This window comes from Salmo trutta, chromosome 27 (assembly GCF_901001165.1).
Source record: "Salmo trutta chromosome 27, fSalTru1.1, whole genome shotgun sequence".
NCBI lineage: Eukaryota > Metazoa > Chordata > Actinopteri > Salmoniformes > Salmonidae > Salmo > Salmo trutta.
The window spans coordinates 36311414-36326712 of record NC_042983.1 but is presented as its reverse complement, the minus strand read 5'-3'; the positions used below and the strand labels follow the sequence as shown (position 1 = coordinate 36326712).

General features: G+C 45.7%; 1 protein-coding gene across 10 annotated transcripts in view; it reads right to left on the bottom strand.

Moving 5' to 3' along the window:
* Positions 1-15299, bottom strand: part of LOC115164972 (serine-rich coiled-coil domain-containing protein 1) — a 110514-nt gene that overhangs the window by 70054 nt on the left and 25161 nt on the right. The window lies entirely within an intron of this gene.

Sequence of the window (15299 nt, the reverse complement as noted above, 5' to 3'; positions counted from 1 at the left end):
GGCCAGATGGAGAGGGTCTCCCCCTCCTGAGTTTCTCTCTCCCAAAACAAACACACCAACTATAGATTTCAGAAAGGCGAAAACGTCTGTAGAGAAAAAAAACATGTTTGCTTCACAGAACATTAAGCATAATTTGCTCAAGGGGATGTGGGGGGGGTTGCAGAGGTTGGTTGTGTTGTGTTCTGTGTTGTTTTACTGTGGTCCGTGTGTGTTGGAGCCAAGGAGGCCTCACATCTCACTGAGTTACTGGGTAGACACACACACACGGCTGCAGACAGTCTCAGTGAGTTACAGGGTAGACACACACACACGGCTGCAGACAGTCTCAGTGAGTTACAGGGTAGACACACACACACGGCTGCAGACAGTCTCAGTGAGTTACAGGGTAGACACACACACACGGCTGCAGACAGTCCCAGTGAGTTACAGGGTAGACACACACGCACGGCTGCAGACAGTCTCAGTGAGTTACAGGGTAGACACACACACACACACACACACACACACACACACACGGCTGCAGACAGTCTCAGTGAGTTACAGGGTAGACACACACGCACGGCTGCAGACAGTCTCAGTGAGTTACAGGGTAGACACACACACACACACACACGGCTGCAGACAGTCTCAGTGAGTTACAGGGTAGACACGCACACACGGCTGCAGACAGTCTCAGTGAGTTACAGGGTAGACACACACACACACACGCACACACGGCTGCAGACAGTCTCAGTGAGTTACAGGGTAGACACACACGCACACGGCTGCAGCAATGAAAACAAATGGGACTGTAGCGACTTTGTTGGCATCAGAATCCGGGCAGAATAGACTTGCTTGGGCCAAGAAACATGAGCAATGGACCTAAGACCGGTGGAAATCTGTCCTTTGGTCTGATGAGTCCAAATGAGTCTGTGTGAGACGCAGAGTATTTATGAACGGATGATCTCCACATGTGTGGTTCCCACCGTGAAGCATGGAGGAGGAGGTGTGATGGTGCTTTGTAAGGGCTATTTGACCAAGAAGGAGAGTGATGGAGTGTTGCATCAGATGACCTGGCCTCCACAATCACCCGACCTCAACCCAACTAAAATGGTTTGGGAAGAGTTGGACCGCAGAGTATAGCAAAAGCAGCCAACAAGTGCTAAGCATATATAGGAACTCCTTCAAGACTGTTGGAAAATCATTCCATGTGAAGCTGGTTGAGATATTGCCAAGAGTGTGCAAAGCTGTCATCAAGGCAAAGGGTGGCTACTTTGAAGAATCTAAAATATATTTTTGATTTGTTTAACACTTTTTTGGTTACTACATGATTCCATATGTGTTATTTCATAGTTTGATGTCTTCACTATTATTCTACACCATAGAAAATAGTAAAAAATGAGTATGTGTGTCCAAACTTTGGACTGGTAATGTATATTACTAATTGCACCTGTGGACCAACATCATCACCTGTAAATAAAACAACAACTTGTGCACCTGATCCTGCCTCCTGCAACATTACGACTACTACAAGGTCTCTATTTGGCACTCCCAGACAGAAAAACACAGCAGGCCACATACTTCAATTCTCCCCAGGTTGATGGGTAAACAATCTGGAAAATGAGGTGTTGTCGTGCTTTCCGAGATGTAGCTATTTTCCCCAAAATGCGTGTTATTGCCCCCAGTTAGATGTTATAAGGGAAAGTGTCCATTATTACCCTCCATCTAGCCAGGATTGTGCCAAAGTCACAGACTTGTGGTAATTGTAGTTGTGTATCCTCCCTTTTATTGGACCCTTTCTTTTAAATCTTTGACTAGGGTCTGTCTGTCTGTGTGTCTACGTGTGCAATACATGATATCTGGGACAGCTCTTGGCACGGGATGACCCGCAAAAATGTCAAACTCTGTGTCTTATTAGGGCCTGATGTGTTTCTGCTCCAAGCCATTTATGTTGATTTGTTTACTCTAAGATGTTGGGGCCTGTTTACCATTTACAAGCCCTAAAGCCTCTTAAAGTCAGCGAGGGCATTAGCCTACTAGTCATGACATACACAGACTACAGTCACGCCAAAAAACTTGCAACGCTCGACTCTCCGTGCATCCGTCACAACGCAATGTGTGCATTAAAACAACAACAAAAAACAAGATGGTGGAAGACATAAATGCTGTTTAGAAATGACCAAGGTCATCCCAACAAATGCACCACCTCTATAAATCACGGGTTTGGTCGGTGCTGAGAGGACAGGGGATGATGAGTCTCAAATCTAGGCCAGGTTTCAGGACTTCCTCCTACAGTAATGATCTGTACACACAAGACCGCGGTGCCAACATGTGTGTGCTCCCGTATGTGTGGCGCCGCTCTCTCCTGTCAATGGGCATCAAGATGAAGAGCTTGTCGTCAGGGTACACCTGCGATTCCACCGCCGGCATAATCTTTAAAATGCTACATCTGCTGAGATCCCGTTCAGAACATCATTGCCACATATGCCCATATTAGTTCAGTGCAATTGTCTCAAATGAGAGAGAAAGCGAGTGAGAGAAGTCAAATGAGAGAAAGAAAGCAATTACTGTTTTTTCTTTTGTTGAGCAACAAAAACAATGACGTTGGCTGATGCCTGGCAGGTAGTGGCAGGAGAGATTCAGAAGACTCGCGATGGGCTCAATTAACTAATGGCTGCTGTCAAACAGTCACTGGTTTGACCCTATAAATTGATCTGGACCCCCATCTAGTGTGTGCGTGCCATTCGCTTGGCCAATATGTCTTCTGAATAGTGATGAGGCGCCGTGAAAGGCCCGAGACAGTTCTCATGGCAACAAGCAAACACTGAAAGTGTCAAAATTAGATTTCTCATATGATTATGTCTCATACTGTAATTTCCTACCAGACCCTCCTCTGTTGACTGATTCACTATTGTTTACTTACATGCAAAAGATGTCCAACATCAAAGGCAGATGGGAGAACAGAATAACAGATGCAGCCATAGTTTATCAGAGAGACATCAATAAATCAGCAAATATCCTGAGGGTGAAATTCTAAGGAGGTTGAAACAAATGTCATGTGACTGAACAGAGGGGAAAACTTTACTTTGCTTCTTCTGGGGCCCTCCAGTTCTGGAGCTGTGAGACCTTGCACTGAGGTTGGCCCTGTCTCTGACCGTACACTGGGCAAAATCATTCCAAGCTCTGATTGGAAGAGAAAATATTGATTTATTTCCAGGTAATCTCCAGGGTGGCATTCATTGGGGCACACACACGTTTCAAAATGTTTTAGAGCCCAAAAACGAAAATTTCAGATAGCACTTCCTCGTTTTGTGGGAAATGTTTTAAGATCGGCCTAACTAACGCACCACCTCCAACACAGAAACAATGATGAAACACAGCATCACAAAAAAAAAAACATTCGGAGAAATTCTGTGTCTGAATTCTCCAGAAGTGAAGTATATAATAAACGTCGGCCACAGGAGAGCACGGCGAGACAAAGTAATAATCTACATCCAAGACTTGTCTGGCACGAACAATGAAACTGAAGGGAATATCAAACTACACTGCAAACCTTTATTGCACACATTCCATAAACTCAAATAAGCCTTTCAAGTGTACAGCCAAATGAAATATATTGTCAAATCTGCCACGGTGCACATTTACCCAGTAATGGCATGTGTTGTTCTTATCCACTACAGGGGAAAAAGTGCACAAATGTATTTTATCAATATTTCCCTGTTGTGATGGTTCATATCTGTGGGGTGCACACACAAAACATGTTACATATTAAGGTAATACTCTGCATCAGCATGTTCTGCTAGGCCACGTCAAAAGGCTTCTCTAATAAAAATGACTAAGATAGCAATGCTTTTGTTGCAATTAGACTTTTATCGATGCCTGTTCGTGGCTCTCATTGTTTTACCTAATAAGTTCCAACCCTGGAAGGAAGCATTTGGTGCTAATGGCTTCATATAAAGAGCAATGGGACTTTATGTCCATTCCGTTCACAAGTTTTAATATGTGCTTTCCCTCCTTCCTGCATGAAAGAACAGTGACTGCTCACAGTTGGGATGTGCCAGGGATACAGTACATTCGGAAAGTATTCAGACTCCTTCACTTTACCACAATTCGTTACAGCCTTCTTTTTTTCTCATCAATCTACACACAATACCCCATAATGACAAAGCAAAAACTGGTTTTTAGAAGTGTTCGCAAAAATTCTGAAATATCACATTTACATAAGTATTCAGACCCTTTACTCAGTACTTTCTTGAAGCATCTTTGGCAGAAATTACAGCCTTGAGTCTTCTTGGGTATGACCCTACAAGCTTGGCACACCTGTATTTGGGGAGTTTCTCCCATTCTTCTCAGCAGATCCTCCAAGCTCTATCAGGTTGGATGGGGAGCGTCGCTGCACAGCTAATTTTCAGGTCTCACCAGAAATGTTACATCGGGTTCAAGTCCGGACTCTGGCTGGGCATCTCCAGGACATTCAGAGACTTGTCCCGAAGCCACTCCTGCGATGTATTGGCTGTGTGCTTAGGGTCGTTGTCCTGTTGGAAGGTGAACCTTCACCCCAGTCCGGAGCAGGTTTTCATCAAGGATCTCGCTGTACTTTGCTCCGTTCATCTTTCCCTCGATTCTGACTAGTATCCCAGTCCCTGCCGCTGAAAAACATCCCCACAGCATGATGCTGCCATCACCATGCTTCACCTTAGGGATGGTGCCAGGTTTCCTCCAGACGTGACGCTTGGCATTCAGGCCAAAGAATTCGATCTTGGTTTCATCAGACCTGAGAATCTTGTTTCTCATGGTCTCAGAGTCTTTTGGCAAACTCCAAGAGGAGTTTGGAGTGCCTTTTGTCATGTGCCTTTTACTGAGGAGTGGTTTCCGTCTGACCACTCTACCATAAAGGCCTGATTGGTGGAGTGCTGCAGAGATAGTTGTCCTTCTGGAAGGTTCTCCCATCTCCACAGAGCTCTCCAAGTGGGTTAATGCATTAAAAAAGCACATGCATTACTATGGTAGCAATTGAAAGAACACATTGGAGATCATGGGGAAATTATTAGGCCAAAGTTGAGAACACAACAGTTGACACAAGACTGACACAAGACTGAATCCAAACATTGCACTGTTGATTTTATGTGCATTTTACATTTACTGTACTTTTCACAGAATTTTGTCTATAACAAAATCAGAAAATAGTCTGGATACATTCAGTTACATAATAATAAGAATATTCATAACAATTTTGGACTAGGAGAAAGATTAGAAAAAACTATTACTGAATGTGTCTCTAAGTGGCCTCATACCTCTCCAAGCTGCACAGTTCCTCAGTTATTTCAATAAACATTTTGTCACACCCTGATCTGGTTCACCTGTCCTTGTGATTGTCTCCAACCCCTCCAGGTGTCGCTTATTACCCCCGATGTATATATCCCTGTGTTTCCTGTCTCTCTGTGCCAGTTCGTCTTGTTTGCCAAGTCAACCAGCGGTTTTCCTTGCTCCTATTTTTCCCAGTCTCTGTTTCTAGTCCTCCTGGTTTCAACCCTTGCCTGTCCTGGCTTCGAACCCGCCTGCCTGACCACTCCGCCTGTTCTGACTACCAACCTGACTATCCCCTTGTACTGATTTGGACTCTGATCTGGTTTCTGACCCTGCCTGGCCTGACTTCGAGACTGCCTATCGTCTGGTACTGTTTGGACTCTGTCCTGGTTTATGAACTCTTGCCTGACCCTGACCTGCCTTTGCCTACTCCCTCTGTCATAATAAATAACGGAGCTCTGCCATCGGCCTCCTGCGTCTGCATTTGGATCTCGTCTTGTTCCCTGATACATTTATGATACAAGGAAAAGAGCCTTGTACGATAAGATGTTGTTTTTTTTTTAGCTCTCCTAGCTTTCTCATTATTTTTTTTACTTCATCTTTATTTAACCAGGTAGGCAAGTTGAGAACAAGTTCTCATTTACAACTGCGACCTGGCCAAGATAAAGCAAAGCAGTGCAACACACACATCACAAAGTTACATATGGGATAAACAAACGTGATAAACACAATAGAAAAGTCTATATACAGTGTGTGAAAATGTAGTATGATTAGGGAGGTAAGGCAATAAATTGGCCATAGTGGTGAAATAATTACAATTTAGCAATTAAACACTGGAGTGATAGTTGTGCAGAAGATGAATGTGCAAGTAGAAATACTGGGGTGCAAAGGAGCAAAAAATAAATAACAATATGGGAATGAGGTAGTTGGGTGGGCTATTTACAGATGGGCTATGTACAGGTGCAATGATTGGTAAGCTGTTCTGACAGCTGATGCTTAAAGTTAGTGAGTGCTTCAGTGATTTTTGCAATTCGTTCCAGTCATTGGCGAGAACTGGAAGGGAAGGCGGCCAAAGGAGGAGTTGGCTTTGGGGATGACCAATGAAATATACCTGCTGGAGCGCGTGCTACGGGTGGGTGCTGCTATGGTGACCAGTGAGCTGAGATAAGGCGGGGCTTTACCTAGCAAAGACTTATAGATGACCTGGAGCCAGTGGGTTTGGCTACGAATATGAAGCAAGGGCCAGCCAACGAGAGAGTACAGGTCGCGGTGGTGGGTAGTGTATGGGGCTTTGGTGACAAAACGGATGGCACTGTGATAGACTACATCCAATCTGCTGAGTAGAGTGTTGGAGGCTATTTTGTCAATGACATCGCCGAAGTCAAGGATCAGTAGGATAGTCAGTTTTACGAGGGTATGTTTGGCAGCATGAGTGAAGGATGCTTTGTTGCGAAATAGGAAGCCAAATTTAGATTTTATTTTGGATTGGAGATGCTTAATGTGAGTCTGGAAGGAGAGTTTACAGTCTAATCAAACAACTAGGTATTTGTAGTTGTCCACATATTCTAAGTCAGAACTGTGCAGAGTAGTTATGCTAGACGGGCGGGCAGGTGCGGGCAGCGATCGGTTGAAGAGCATGCATTTAGTTTTACTTGCATTTAAGAGCAGTTGGAGGCCACGGAAGGAGTGTTGTATGACATTGAAGCTCGTCTGGAGGTTAGTTAACACAGTGTCCAAAGAAGGGCCAGAAGTATACAGAATGTCTGCGTAGAGGTGGATCACAGAATCACCAGCAGCAAGAGTGACATCATTGATGTATACAGAGAAAAGAGTCGGACCGAGAATTGAACCCTGACAACAGGCCCTCTGATTTGACACACTGAACTCTATCTGAGAAGTAGTTGGTGAACCAGGCGAGGCAGTCATTTGAGAAACCAAGGCTGTTGAGTCTGCCGATAATAATGTGGTGATTGACAGAATTCAAAACCCTTGGCCAGGTCGATGAAGACGGCTGCACAGTATTGTCTTTTATCGATGGCGGTTATGATATCGTTTAGGACCTTGAGCGTGGCTGAGGTGCACCCATGACCAGCTTGGAAACCAGATTGCATAGCGGAGAAGGTACGGTGGGATTCGAAATGGTCGGTGATCTGTTTGTTAACATGGCTTTCAAAGACTTTAGAAAGGCAAGGTAGGATATATATAGGTTTGTAACAGTTTGGGTCTAGAGTGTCTCCCCCTTTGAAGAGGGGGATGACCGCAACAGCTTTAGAATCTTTAGGGATCTCAGACTATACAAAAGAGAGGTTGAACAGGCTAGTAATAGGGGTTGCAACAATTGCGGTGGACAATTGTCTAGCCCAGCTGATTTGTAGGGGTCCAGATTTTGCAGTTCTTTTAGAACATCAGCTATCTGGATTTAGGTGAATGTGAAATGGGGGATGCTTGGGCAAGTTGCTGGGGGGGTGCAGAGCTGTTGACCGGGGTAGGGGTGGCCAGGTGGAAAGCATGGCCAGCCGTAGAAAAATGCTTATTGAAATTCTCGATTATTGTAGATTTATCGGTGGTGACAGTGTTTCCTAGCCTCAGTGCAGTGGGCAGCTGGGAGGAGGTGCTCTTATTCTCCATGGACTTTACAGTGTCGCATAAATTTCTATTTGAAAAAGCTATCCTTTGCTTTCCTAACTGCCTGTGTACATTGGTTCCTAACTTCCCTGAAAAGTTGATTATCGCGGAGGCTATTCGATGCGAATGCAGTACGCCACAGGATGTTTTTGTGCTGGTCAAGGGCAGTCAGGTCTGGAGTGAACCAAGGGCTATATCTATTCTTAGTTCTACATTTTTTGAATGGGGCATGCTTATTTAAGACGGTGAGGAAAGCACTTTTAAAGAATAACCAGGCATCCTCTACTGACATTTACATTTTAGTAATTTAGCAGACGCTCTTATCCAGAGCGACTTACAGTTGTGAATGCATACATTTCATTTCATGCATTTTTTATTTTGTACTGCCCCCCGTGGGAATCGAACCCACAACCCTGGCGTTGCACATACCATGCTGGCATTGCAAACACCATGCTCTACCAACTGAGCCACAGGGAAGGCCGGAGTCTAGTCAATATCCTTCCAGGACACCCAGGCCAGGTCGATTAGAAAGGCCTGCTCGCTGAAGTGTTTTATGGAGCGTTTGACAGTGATGAGGGGTGGTCATTTGACCACGCACCCATTACAGACGCAGGCAATGAGGCAGTGATCACTGAGATCCTGGTTGAAGACAGCAGAGGTGTATTTAGAGGGCAGGTTGGTCAGGATGATATCTATGAGGGTGCCCGTGTTTACAGATTTAGGGTTGTACCTGGTAGGTTCCATGATCATTTGTGTGAGATTGAGGGCATCTGGCTTAGTTTGTATGACGGCCGGGGTGTTAAGCATATCCCAGTTTAGGTCACCTAACAGTACAAACTCTGAAGATAAATGGGGGGCAATTAATTCATATATGGTGTCCAGGGCACAGCTGGGGGCTGAGTGGGGTCTATAACAAGCGGCAACAGTGAGAGACATATCTGGAAAGGTGGATTTTTAAAAGTAGAAGCTCGAACTGTTTGGGCACAGATCTGGATAGCATGACAGAACTCTGCAGGCTATCTCTGCAGTAGATTGCAACTCTACCCCCTTTGGCAGTTCGCTCTTGGCGGAAAATGTTATAGTTGGGGATGGAAATCTCAGAATTATTGGTGGCCTTCCTAAGCCAGGATTCAGACACGGCTAGGACATCAGGGTTGGCGGAGTGTGCTAAAGCAGTGAATAAAACAAACATAGGGAGGAGGCTTCTGATGTTAATTAAAAGCCTTGGTTTCATGCATGTTATGGTTACAGAAGTCAACAAATGATGGAACTGGAGGAACTGGAGCATACACACTTGTCGTTTTTAGTTTGGAACACAGCCCTTAGACAGCGTCCCAACCATCACACAATTACTGCTGTTTGCCCAATAACAAAAACGTTCCATTATAAAAATAGCAGATCTGGGTCAGGTGGGCATTTGAAATCGTATTCTATTGCTGAAATAGCTAGCTAAGTTATAAAATCTGATCTTCGTGTAAGGCTTTCCACAGGCACTTCAGACATACAGGTTGCAATTTTGCTGTGCATAGAATGGAGCGATGAGTGCTTTCAAGTGGGTGTTCTGCAGCTGTTCAGCACAACCCAGGGTATAATTCATGTCATTCTTGTAACTGTGGATCATACACAGCGATCATAATCGTTGATACTGTAAATTACTTCAGTTTTCAAATATGGAAATGTGAAGTGAAATGTGAAGTTTACTTGTATAACATCAAAGCGGAATTTATTATAATATTCAACGTCTCATCTTTCAGAACACATCGACTCCTCTCGATTTACCGCATTTACCTCACTCATACAAATTCGCAAAAGTAGCCCAATTAGCAGGAGGAAAGGGAGCATCTTCTTGTCGTGCACAGTGCTCAAGTATATAACGGCTGTCAGTCAAAACCCATACAGTGCTGTGAAGCGGAGAAGCGGAGAACCTGAGCTCCGACGTCAGGTATACCAGGTTACCTGCCAGACACTGCATTCCAATTTAAGCGTTTATCAGTGTCCAAATCTGTCATTTTCAACCAGTCAACAGGTACGAGTGTAAAGGGCTACAGTACAATTACATTACATTTCTAAGGTAACCAATAACCTTCCAAGCTGGAGTGGGTGGTATAGATGTAGTGACAGCTGGAGTGAGTGGTATAGATGTAGTGAGAGCTGGAGTGGGTGGTATAGATGTAGTGAGAGCTGTAGTGAGTGGTATAGATGTAGTGAGAGCTGGAGTGGGTGGTATAGATGTAGTGAGAGCTGGAGTGGGTGGTATAGATGTAGTGAGAGCTGGAGTGAGAGGTATAGATGTAGTGAGAGCTGTAGTGAGTGGTATAGATGTAGTGAGAGCTGGAGTGAGTGGTATAGATGTAGTGAGAGCTGTAGTGGGTGGTATAGATGTAGTGAGAGCTGTAGTGGGTGGTATAGATGTAGTGAGAGCTGTAGTGGGTGGTATAGATGTAGTGAGAGCTGTAGTGAGTGGTATAGATGTAGTGAGAGCTGGAGTGGGTTGTATAGATGTGGTGAGAGCTGGAGTGGGTGGTATAGATGTGGTGAGAGCTGTAGTGAGTGGTATAGATGTAGTGAGAGCTGTAGTGAGTGGTATAGATGTAACGAGAGCTGTAGTGAGTGGTATAGATGTAACGAGAGCTGTAGTGAGTGGTATAGATGTAGTGAGAGCTGGAGTGGGTGGTATAGATGTAGTGAGAGCTGGAGTGGGTGGTATAGATGTAGTGAGAGCTGGAGTGGGTGGTATAGATGTAGTGAGAGCTGGAGTGGGTGGTATAGATGTAGTGAGAGCTGGAGTGAGTGGTATAGATGTAGTGAGAGCTGTAGTGGGTGGTATAGATGTGGTGAGAGCTGGAGTGGGTGGTATAGATGTAGTGAGAGCTGGAGTGGGTGGTATAGACGTAGTGAGAGCTGGAGTGGGTGGTATAGACGTAGTGAGAGCTGGAGTGGGTGGTATAGACGTAGTGAGAGCTGGAGTGGGTGGTATAGATGTAGTGAGAGCTGTAGTGAGTGGTATAGATGTAGTGAGAGCTGTAGTGAGTGGTATAGATCTAGTGAGAGCTGTAGTGAGTGGTATAGATGTAGTGAGAGCTGGAGTGGGTGGTATAGATGTAGTGAGAGCTGTAGTGAGTGGTATAGATGTGGTGAGAGCTAGAGTGGGTGGTATAGATCTAGTGAGAGCTGGAGTGGCTGGTATAGATGTAGTGAGAGCTGGAGTGGCTGGTATAGATGTAGTGAGAGCTGGAGTGAGTGGTATAGATGTAGTGAGAGCTGGAGTGGGTGGTATAGATGTAGTGAGAGCTAGAGTGGGTGGTATAGATGTAGTGAGAGCTGTAGTGAGTGGTATAGATGTAGTGAGAGCTGGAGTGGGTGGTATAGATGTAGTGAGAGCTGGAGTGGGTGGTATAGATGTAGTGAGAGCTGGAGTGGGTGGTATAGATGTAGTGAGAGCTGGAGTGGGTGGTATAGATGTAGTGAGAGCTGGAGTGGGTGGTATAGATGTAGTGAGAGCTGTAGTGGGTGGTATAGATGTAGTGAGAGCTGTAGTGAGTGGTATAGATGTAGTGAGAGCTGGAGTGGGTGGTATAGATGTAGTGAGAGCTGGAGTGGGTGGTATAGATGTAGTGAGAGCTGGAGTGGGTGGTATAGATGTAGTGAGAGCTGGAGTGAGTGGTATAGATGTAGTGAGAGCTGTAGTGAGTGGTATAGATGTAGTGAGAGCTGTAGTGATTGGTATAGATGTAGTGAGAGCTGTAGTGAGTGGTATAGATGTAGTGAGAGCTGGAGTGGGTGGTATAGATGTAGTGAGAGCTGGAGTGGGTGGTATAGATGTAGTGAGAGCTGGAGTGGGTGGTATAGATGTAGTGAGAGCTGGAGTGAGTGGTATAGATGTAGTGAGAGCTGTAGTGGGTGGTATAGATGTGGTGAGAGCTGGAGTGGGTGGTATAGATGTAGTGAGAGCTGGAGTGGGTGGTATAGATGTAGTGAGAGCTGTAGTGAGTGGTATAGATGTAGTGAGAGCTGGAGTGGGTGGTATAGATGTAGTGAGAGCTGGAGTGGGTGGTATAGATGTAGTGAGAGCTGGAGTGGGTGGTATAGATGTAGTGAGAGCTGGAGTGAGTGGTATAGATGTAGTGAGAGCTGGAGTGAGTGGTATAGATGTAGTGAGAGCTGTAGTGAGTGGTATAGATCTAGTGAGAGCTGTAGTGAGTGGTATAGATGTAGTGAGAGCTGGAGTGGGTGGTATAGATGTGGTGAGAGCTGGAGTGAGTGGTATAGATGTGGTGAGAGCTGGAGTGGGTGGTTTAGATGTAGTGAGAGTTGGAGTGGGTGGTATAGATGTAGTGAGAGCTGTAGTGAGTGGTATAGATGTGGTGAGAGCTGGAGTGGGTGGTATAGATGTAGTGAGAGCTGTAGTGGCTGGTATAGATGTAGTGAGAGCTGTAGTGAGTGGTATAGATGTAGTGAGAGCTGGAGTGGGTGGTATAGATGTAGTGAGAGCTGGAGTGGGTGGTATAGATGTAGTGAGAGCTGGAGTGAGTGGTATAGATGTAGTGAGAGCTGTAGTGGGTGGTATAGATGTGGTGAGAGCTGGAGTGGGTGGTATAGATGTAGTGAGAGCTGTAGTGGGTGGTATAGATGTAGTGAGAGCTGTAGTGAGTGGTATATATGTAGTGAGAGCTGGAGTGGGTGGTATAGATGTAGTGAGAGCTGGAGTGGGTGGTATAGATGTAGTGAGAGCTGGAGTGGGTGGTATAGATGTAGTGAGAGCTGGAGTGGGTGGTATAGATGTAGTGAGAGCTGGAGTGAGTGGTATAGATGTAGTGAGAGCTGGAGTGAGTGGTATAGATGTAGTGAGAGCTGTAGTGAGTGGTATAGATCTAGTGAGAGCTGTAGTGAGTGGTATAGATGTAGTGAGAGCTGGAGTGGGTGGTATAGATGTAGTGAGAGCTGTAGTGAGTGGTATAGATGTGGTGAGAGCTGGAGTGGGTGGTATAGATGTGGTGAGAGCTGGAGTGGGTGGTATAGATGTGGTGAGAGCTGGAGTGGGTGGTATAGATGTAGTGAGAGTTGGAGTGGGTGGTATAGATGTAGTGAGAGCTGTAGTGAGTGGTATAGATGTGGTGAGAGCTGGAGTGGGTGGTATAGATGTAGTGAGAGCTGGAGTGGCTGGTATAGATGTAGTGAGAGCTGGAGTGAGTGGTATAGATGTAGTGAGAGCTGGAGTGGGTGGTATAGATGTAGTGAGAGCTGGAGTGGGTGGTATAGATGTAGTGAGAGCTGTAGTGAGTGGTATAGATGTAGTGAGAGCTGGAGTGGGTGGTATAGATGTAGTGAGAGCTGGAGTGGGTGGTATAGATGTAGTGAGAGCTGGAGTGGGTGGTATAGATGTAGTGAGAGCTGGAGTGGCTGGTATAGATGTAGTGAGAGCTGGAGTGAGTGGTATAGATGTAGTGAGAGCTGGAGTGGGTGGTATAGATGTAGTGAGAGCTGGAGTGGGTGGTATAGATGTAGTGAGAGCTGTAGTGAGTGGTATAGATGTAGTGAGAGCTGGAGTGGGTGGTATAGATGTAGTGAGAGCTGGAGTGGGTGGTATAGATGTAGTGAGAGCTGGAGTGGGTGGTATAGATGTAGTGAGAGCTGGAGTGGGTGGTATAGATGTAGTGAGAGCTGGAGTGGGTGGTATAGATGTAGTGAGAGCTGTAGTGGGTGGTATAGATGTAGTGAGAGCTGTAGTGAGTGGTATAGATGTAGTGAGAGCTGGAGTGGGTGGTATAGATGTAGTGAGAGCTGGAGTGGGTGGTATAGATGTAGTGAGAGCTGGAGTGGGTGGTATAGATGTAGTGAGAGCTGGAGTGGGTGGTATAGATGTAGTGAGAGCTGGAGTGGGTGGTATAGATGTAGTGAGAGCTGGAGTGAGTGGTATAGATGTAGTGAGAGCTGTAGTGAGTGGTATAGATGTAGTGAGAGCTGTAGTGATTGGTATAGATGTAGTGAGAGCTGTAGTGAGTGGTATAGATGTAGTGAGAGCTGGAGTGGGTGGTATAGATGTAGTGAGAGCTGGAGTGGGTGGTATAGATGTAGTGAGAGCTGGAGTGGGTGGTATAGATGTAGTGAGAGCTGGAGTGAGTGGTATAGATGTAGTGAGAGCTGTAGTGGGTGGTATAGATGTGGTGAGAGCTGGAGTGGGTGGTATAGATGTAGTGAGAGCTGGAGTGGGTGGTATAGATGTAGTGAGAGCTGTAGTGAGTGGTATAGATGTAGTGAGAGCTGGAGTGGGTGGTATAGATGTAGTGAGAGCTGGAGTGGGTGGTATAGATGTAGTGAGAGCTGGAGTGGGTGGTATAGATGTAGTGAGAGCTGGAGTGAGTGGTATAGATGTAGTGAGAGCTGGAGTGAGTGGTATAGATGTAGTGAGAGCTGTAGTGAGTGGTATAGATCTAGTGAGAGCTGTAGTGAGTGGTATAGATGTAGTGAGAGCTGGAGTGGGTGGTATAGATGTGGTGAGAGCTGGAGTGAGTGGTATAGATGTGGTGAGAGCTGGAGTGGGTGGTTTAGATGTAGTGAGAGTTGGAGTGGGTGGTATAGATGTAGTGAGAGCTGTAGTGAGTGGTATAGATGTGGTGAGAGCTGGAGTGGGTGGTATAGATGTAGTGAGAGCTGTAGTGGCTGGTATAGATGTAGTGAGAGCTGTAGTGAGTGGTATAGATGTAGTGAGAGCTGGAGTGGGTGGTATAGATGTAGTGAGAGCTGGAGTGGGTGGTATAGATGTAGTGAGAGCTGGAGTGGGTGGTATAGATGTAGTGAGAGCTGGAGTGAGTGGTATAGATGTAGTGAGAGCTGTAGTGGGTGGTATAGATGTGGTGAGAGCTGGAGTGGGTGGTATAGATGTAGTGAGAGCTGGAGTGGGTGGTATAGATGTAGTGAGAGCTGTAGTGAGTGGTATATATGTAGTGAGAGCTGGAGTGGGTGGTATAGATGTAGTGAGAGCTGGAGTGGGTGGTATAGATGTAGTGAGAGCTGGAGTGGGTGGTATAGATGTAGTGAGAGCTGGAGTGGGTGGTATAGATGTAGTGAGAGCTGGAGTGAGTGGTATAGATGTAGTGAGAGCTGGAGTGAGTGGTATAGATGTAGTGAGAGCTGTAGTGAGTGGTATAGATCTAGTGAGAGCTGTAGTGAGTGGTATAGATGTAGTGAGAGCTGGAGTGGGTGGTATAGATGTAGTGAGAGCTGTAGTGAGTGGTATAGATGTGGTGAGAGCTGGAGTGGGTGGTATAGATGTGGTGAGAGCTGGAGTGGGTGGTATAGATGTAGTGAGAGTTGGAGTGGGTGGTATAGATGTAGTGAGAGCTGTAGTGAGTGGTATAGATGTGGTGAGAGCTGGAGTGGGTGGTATA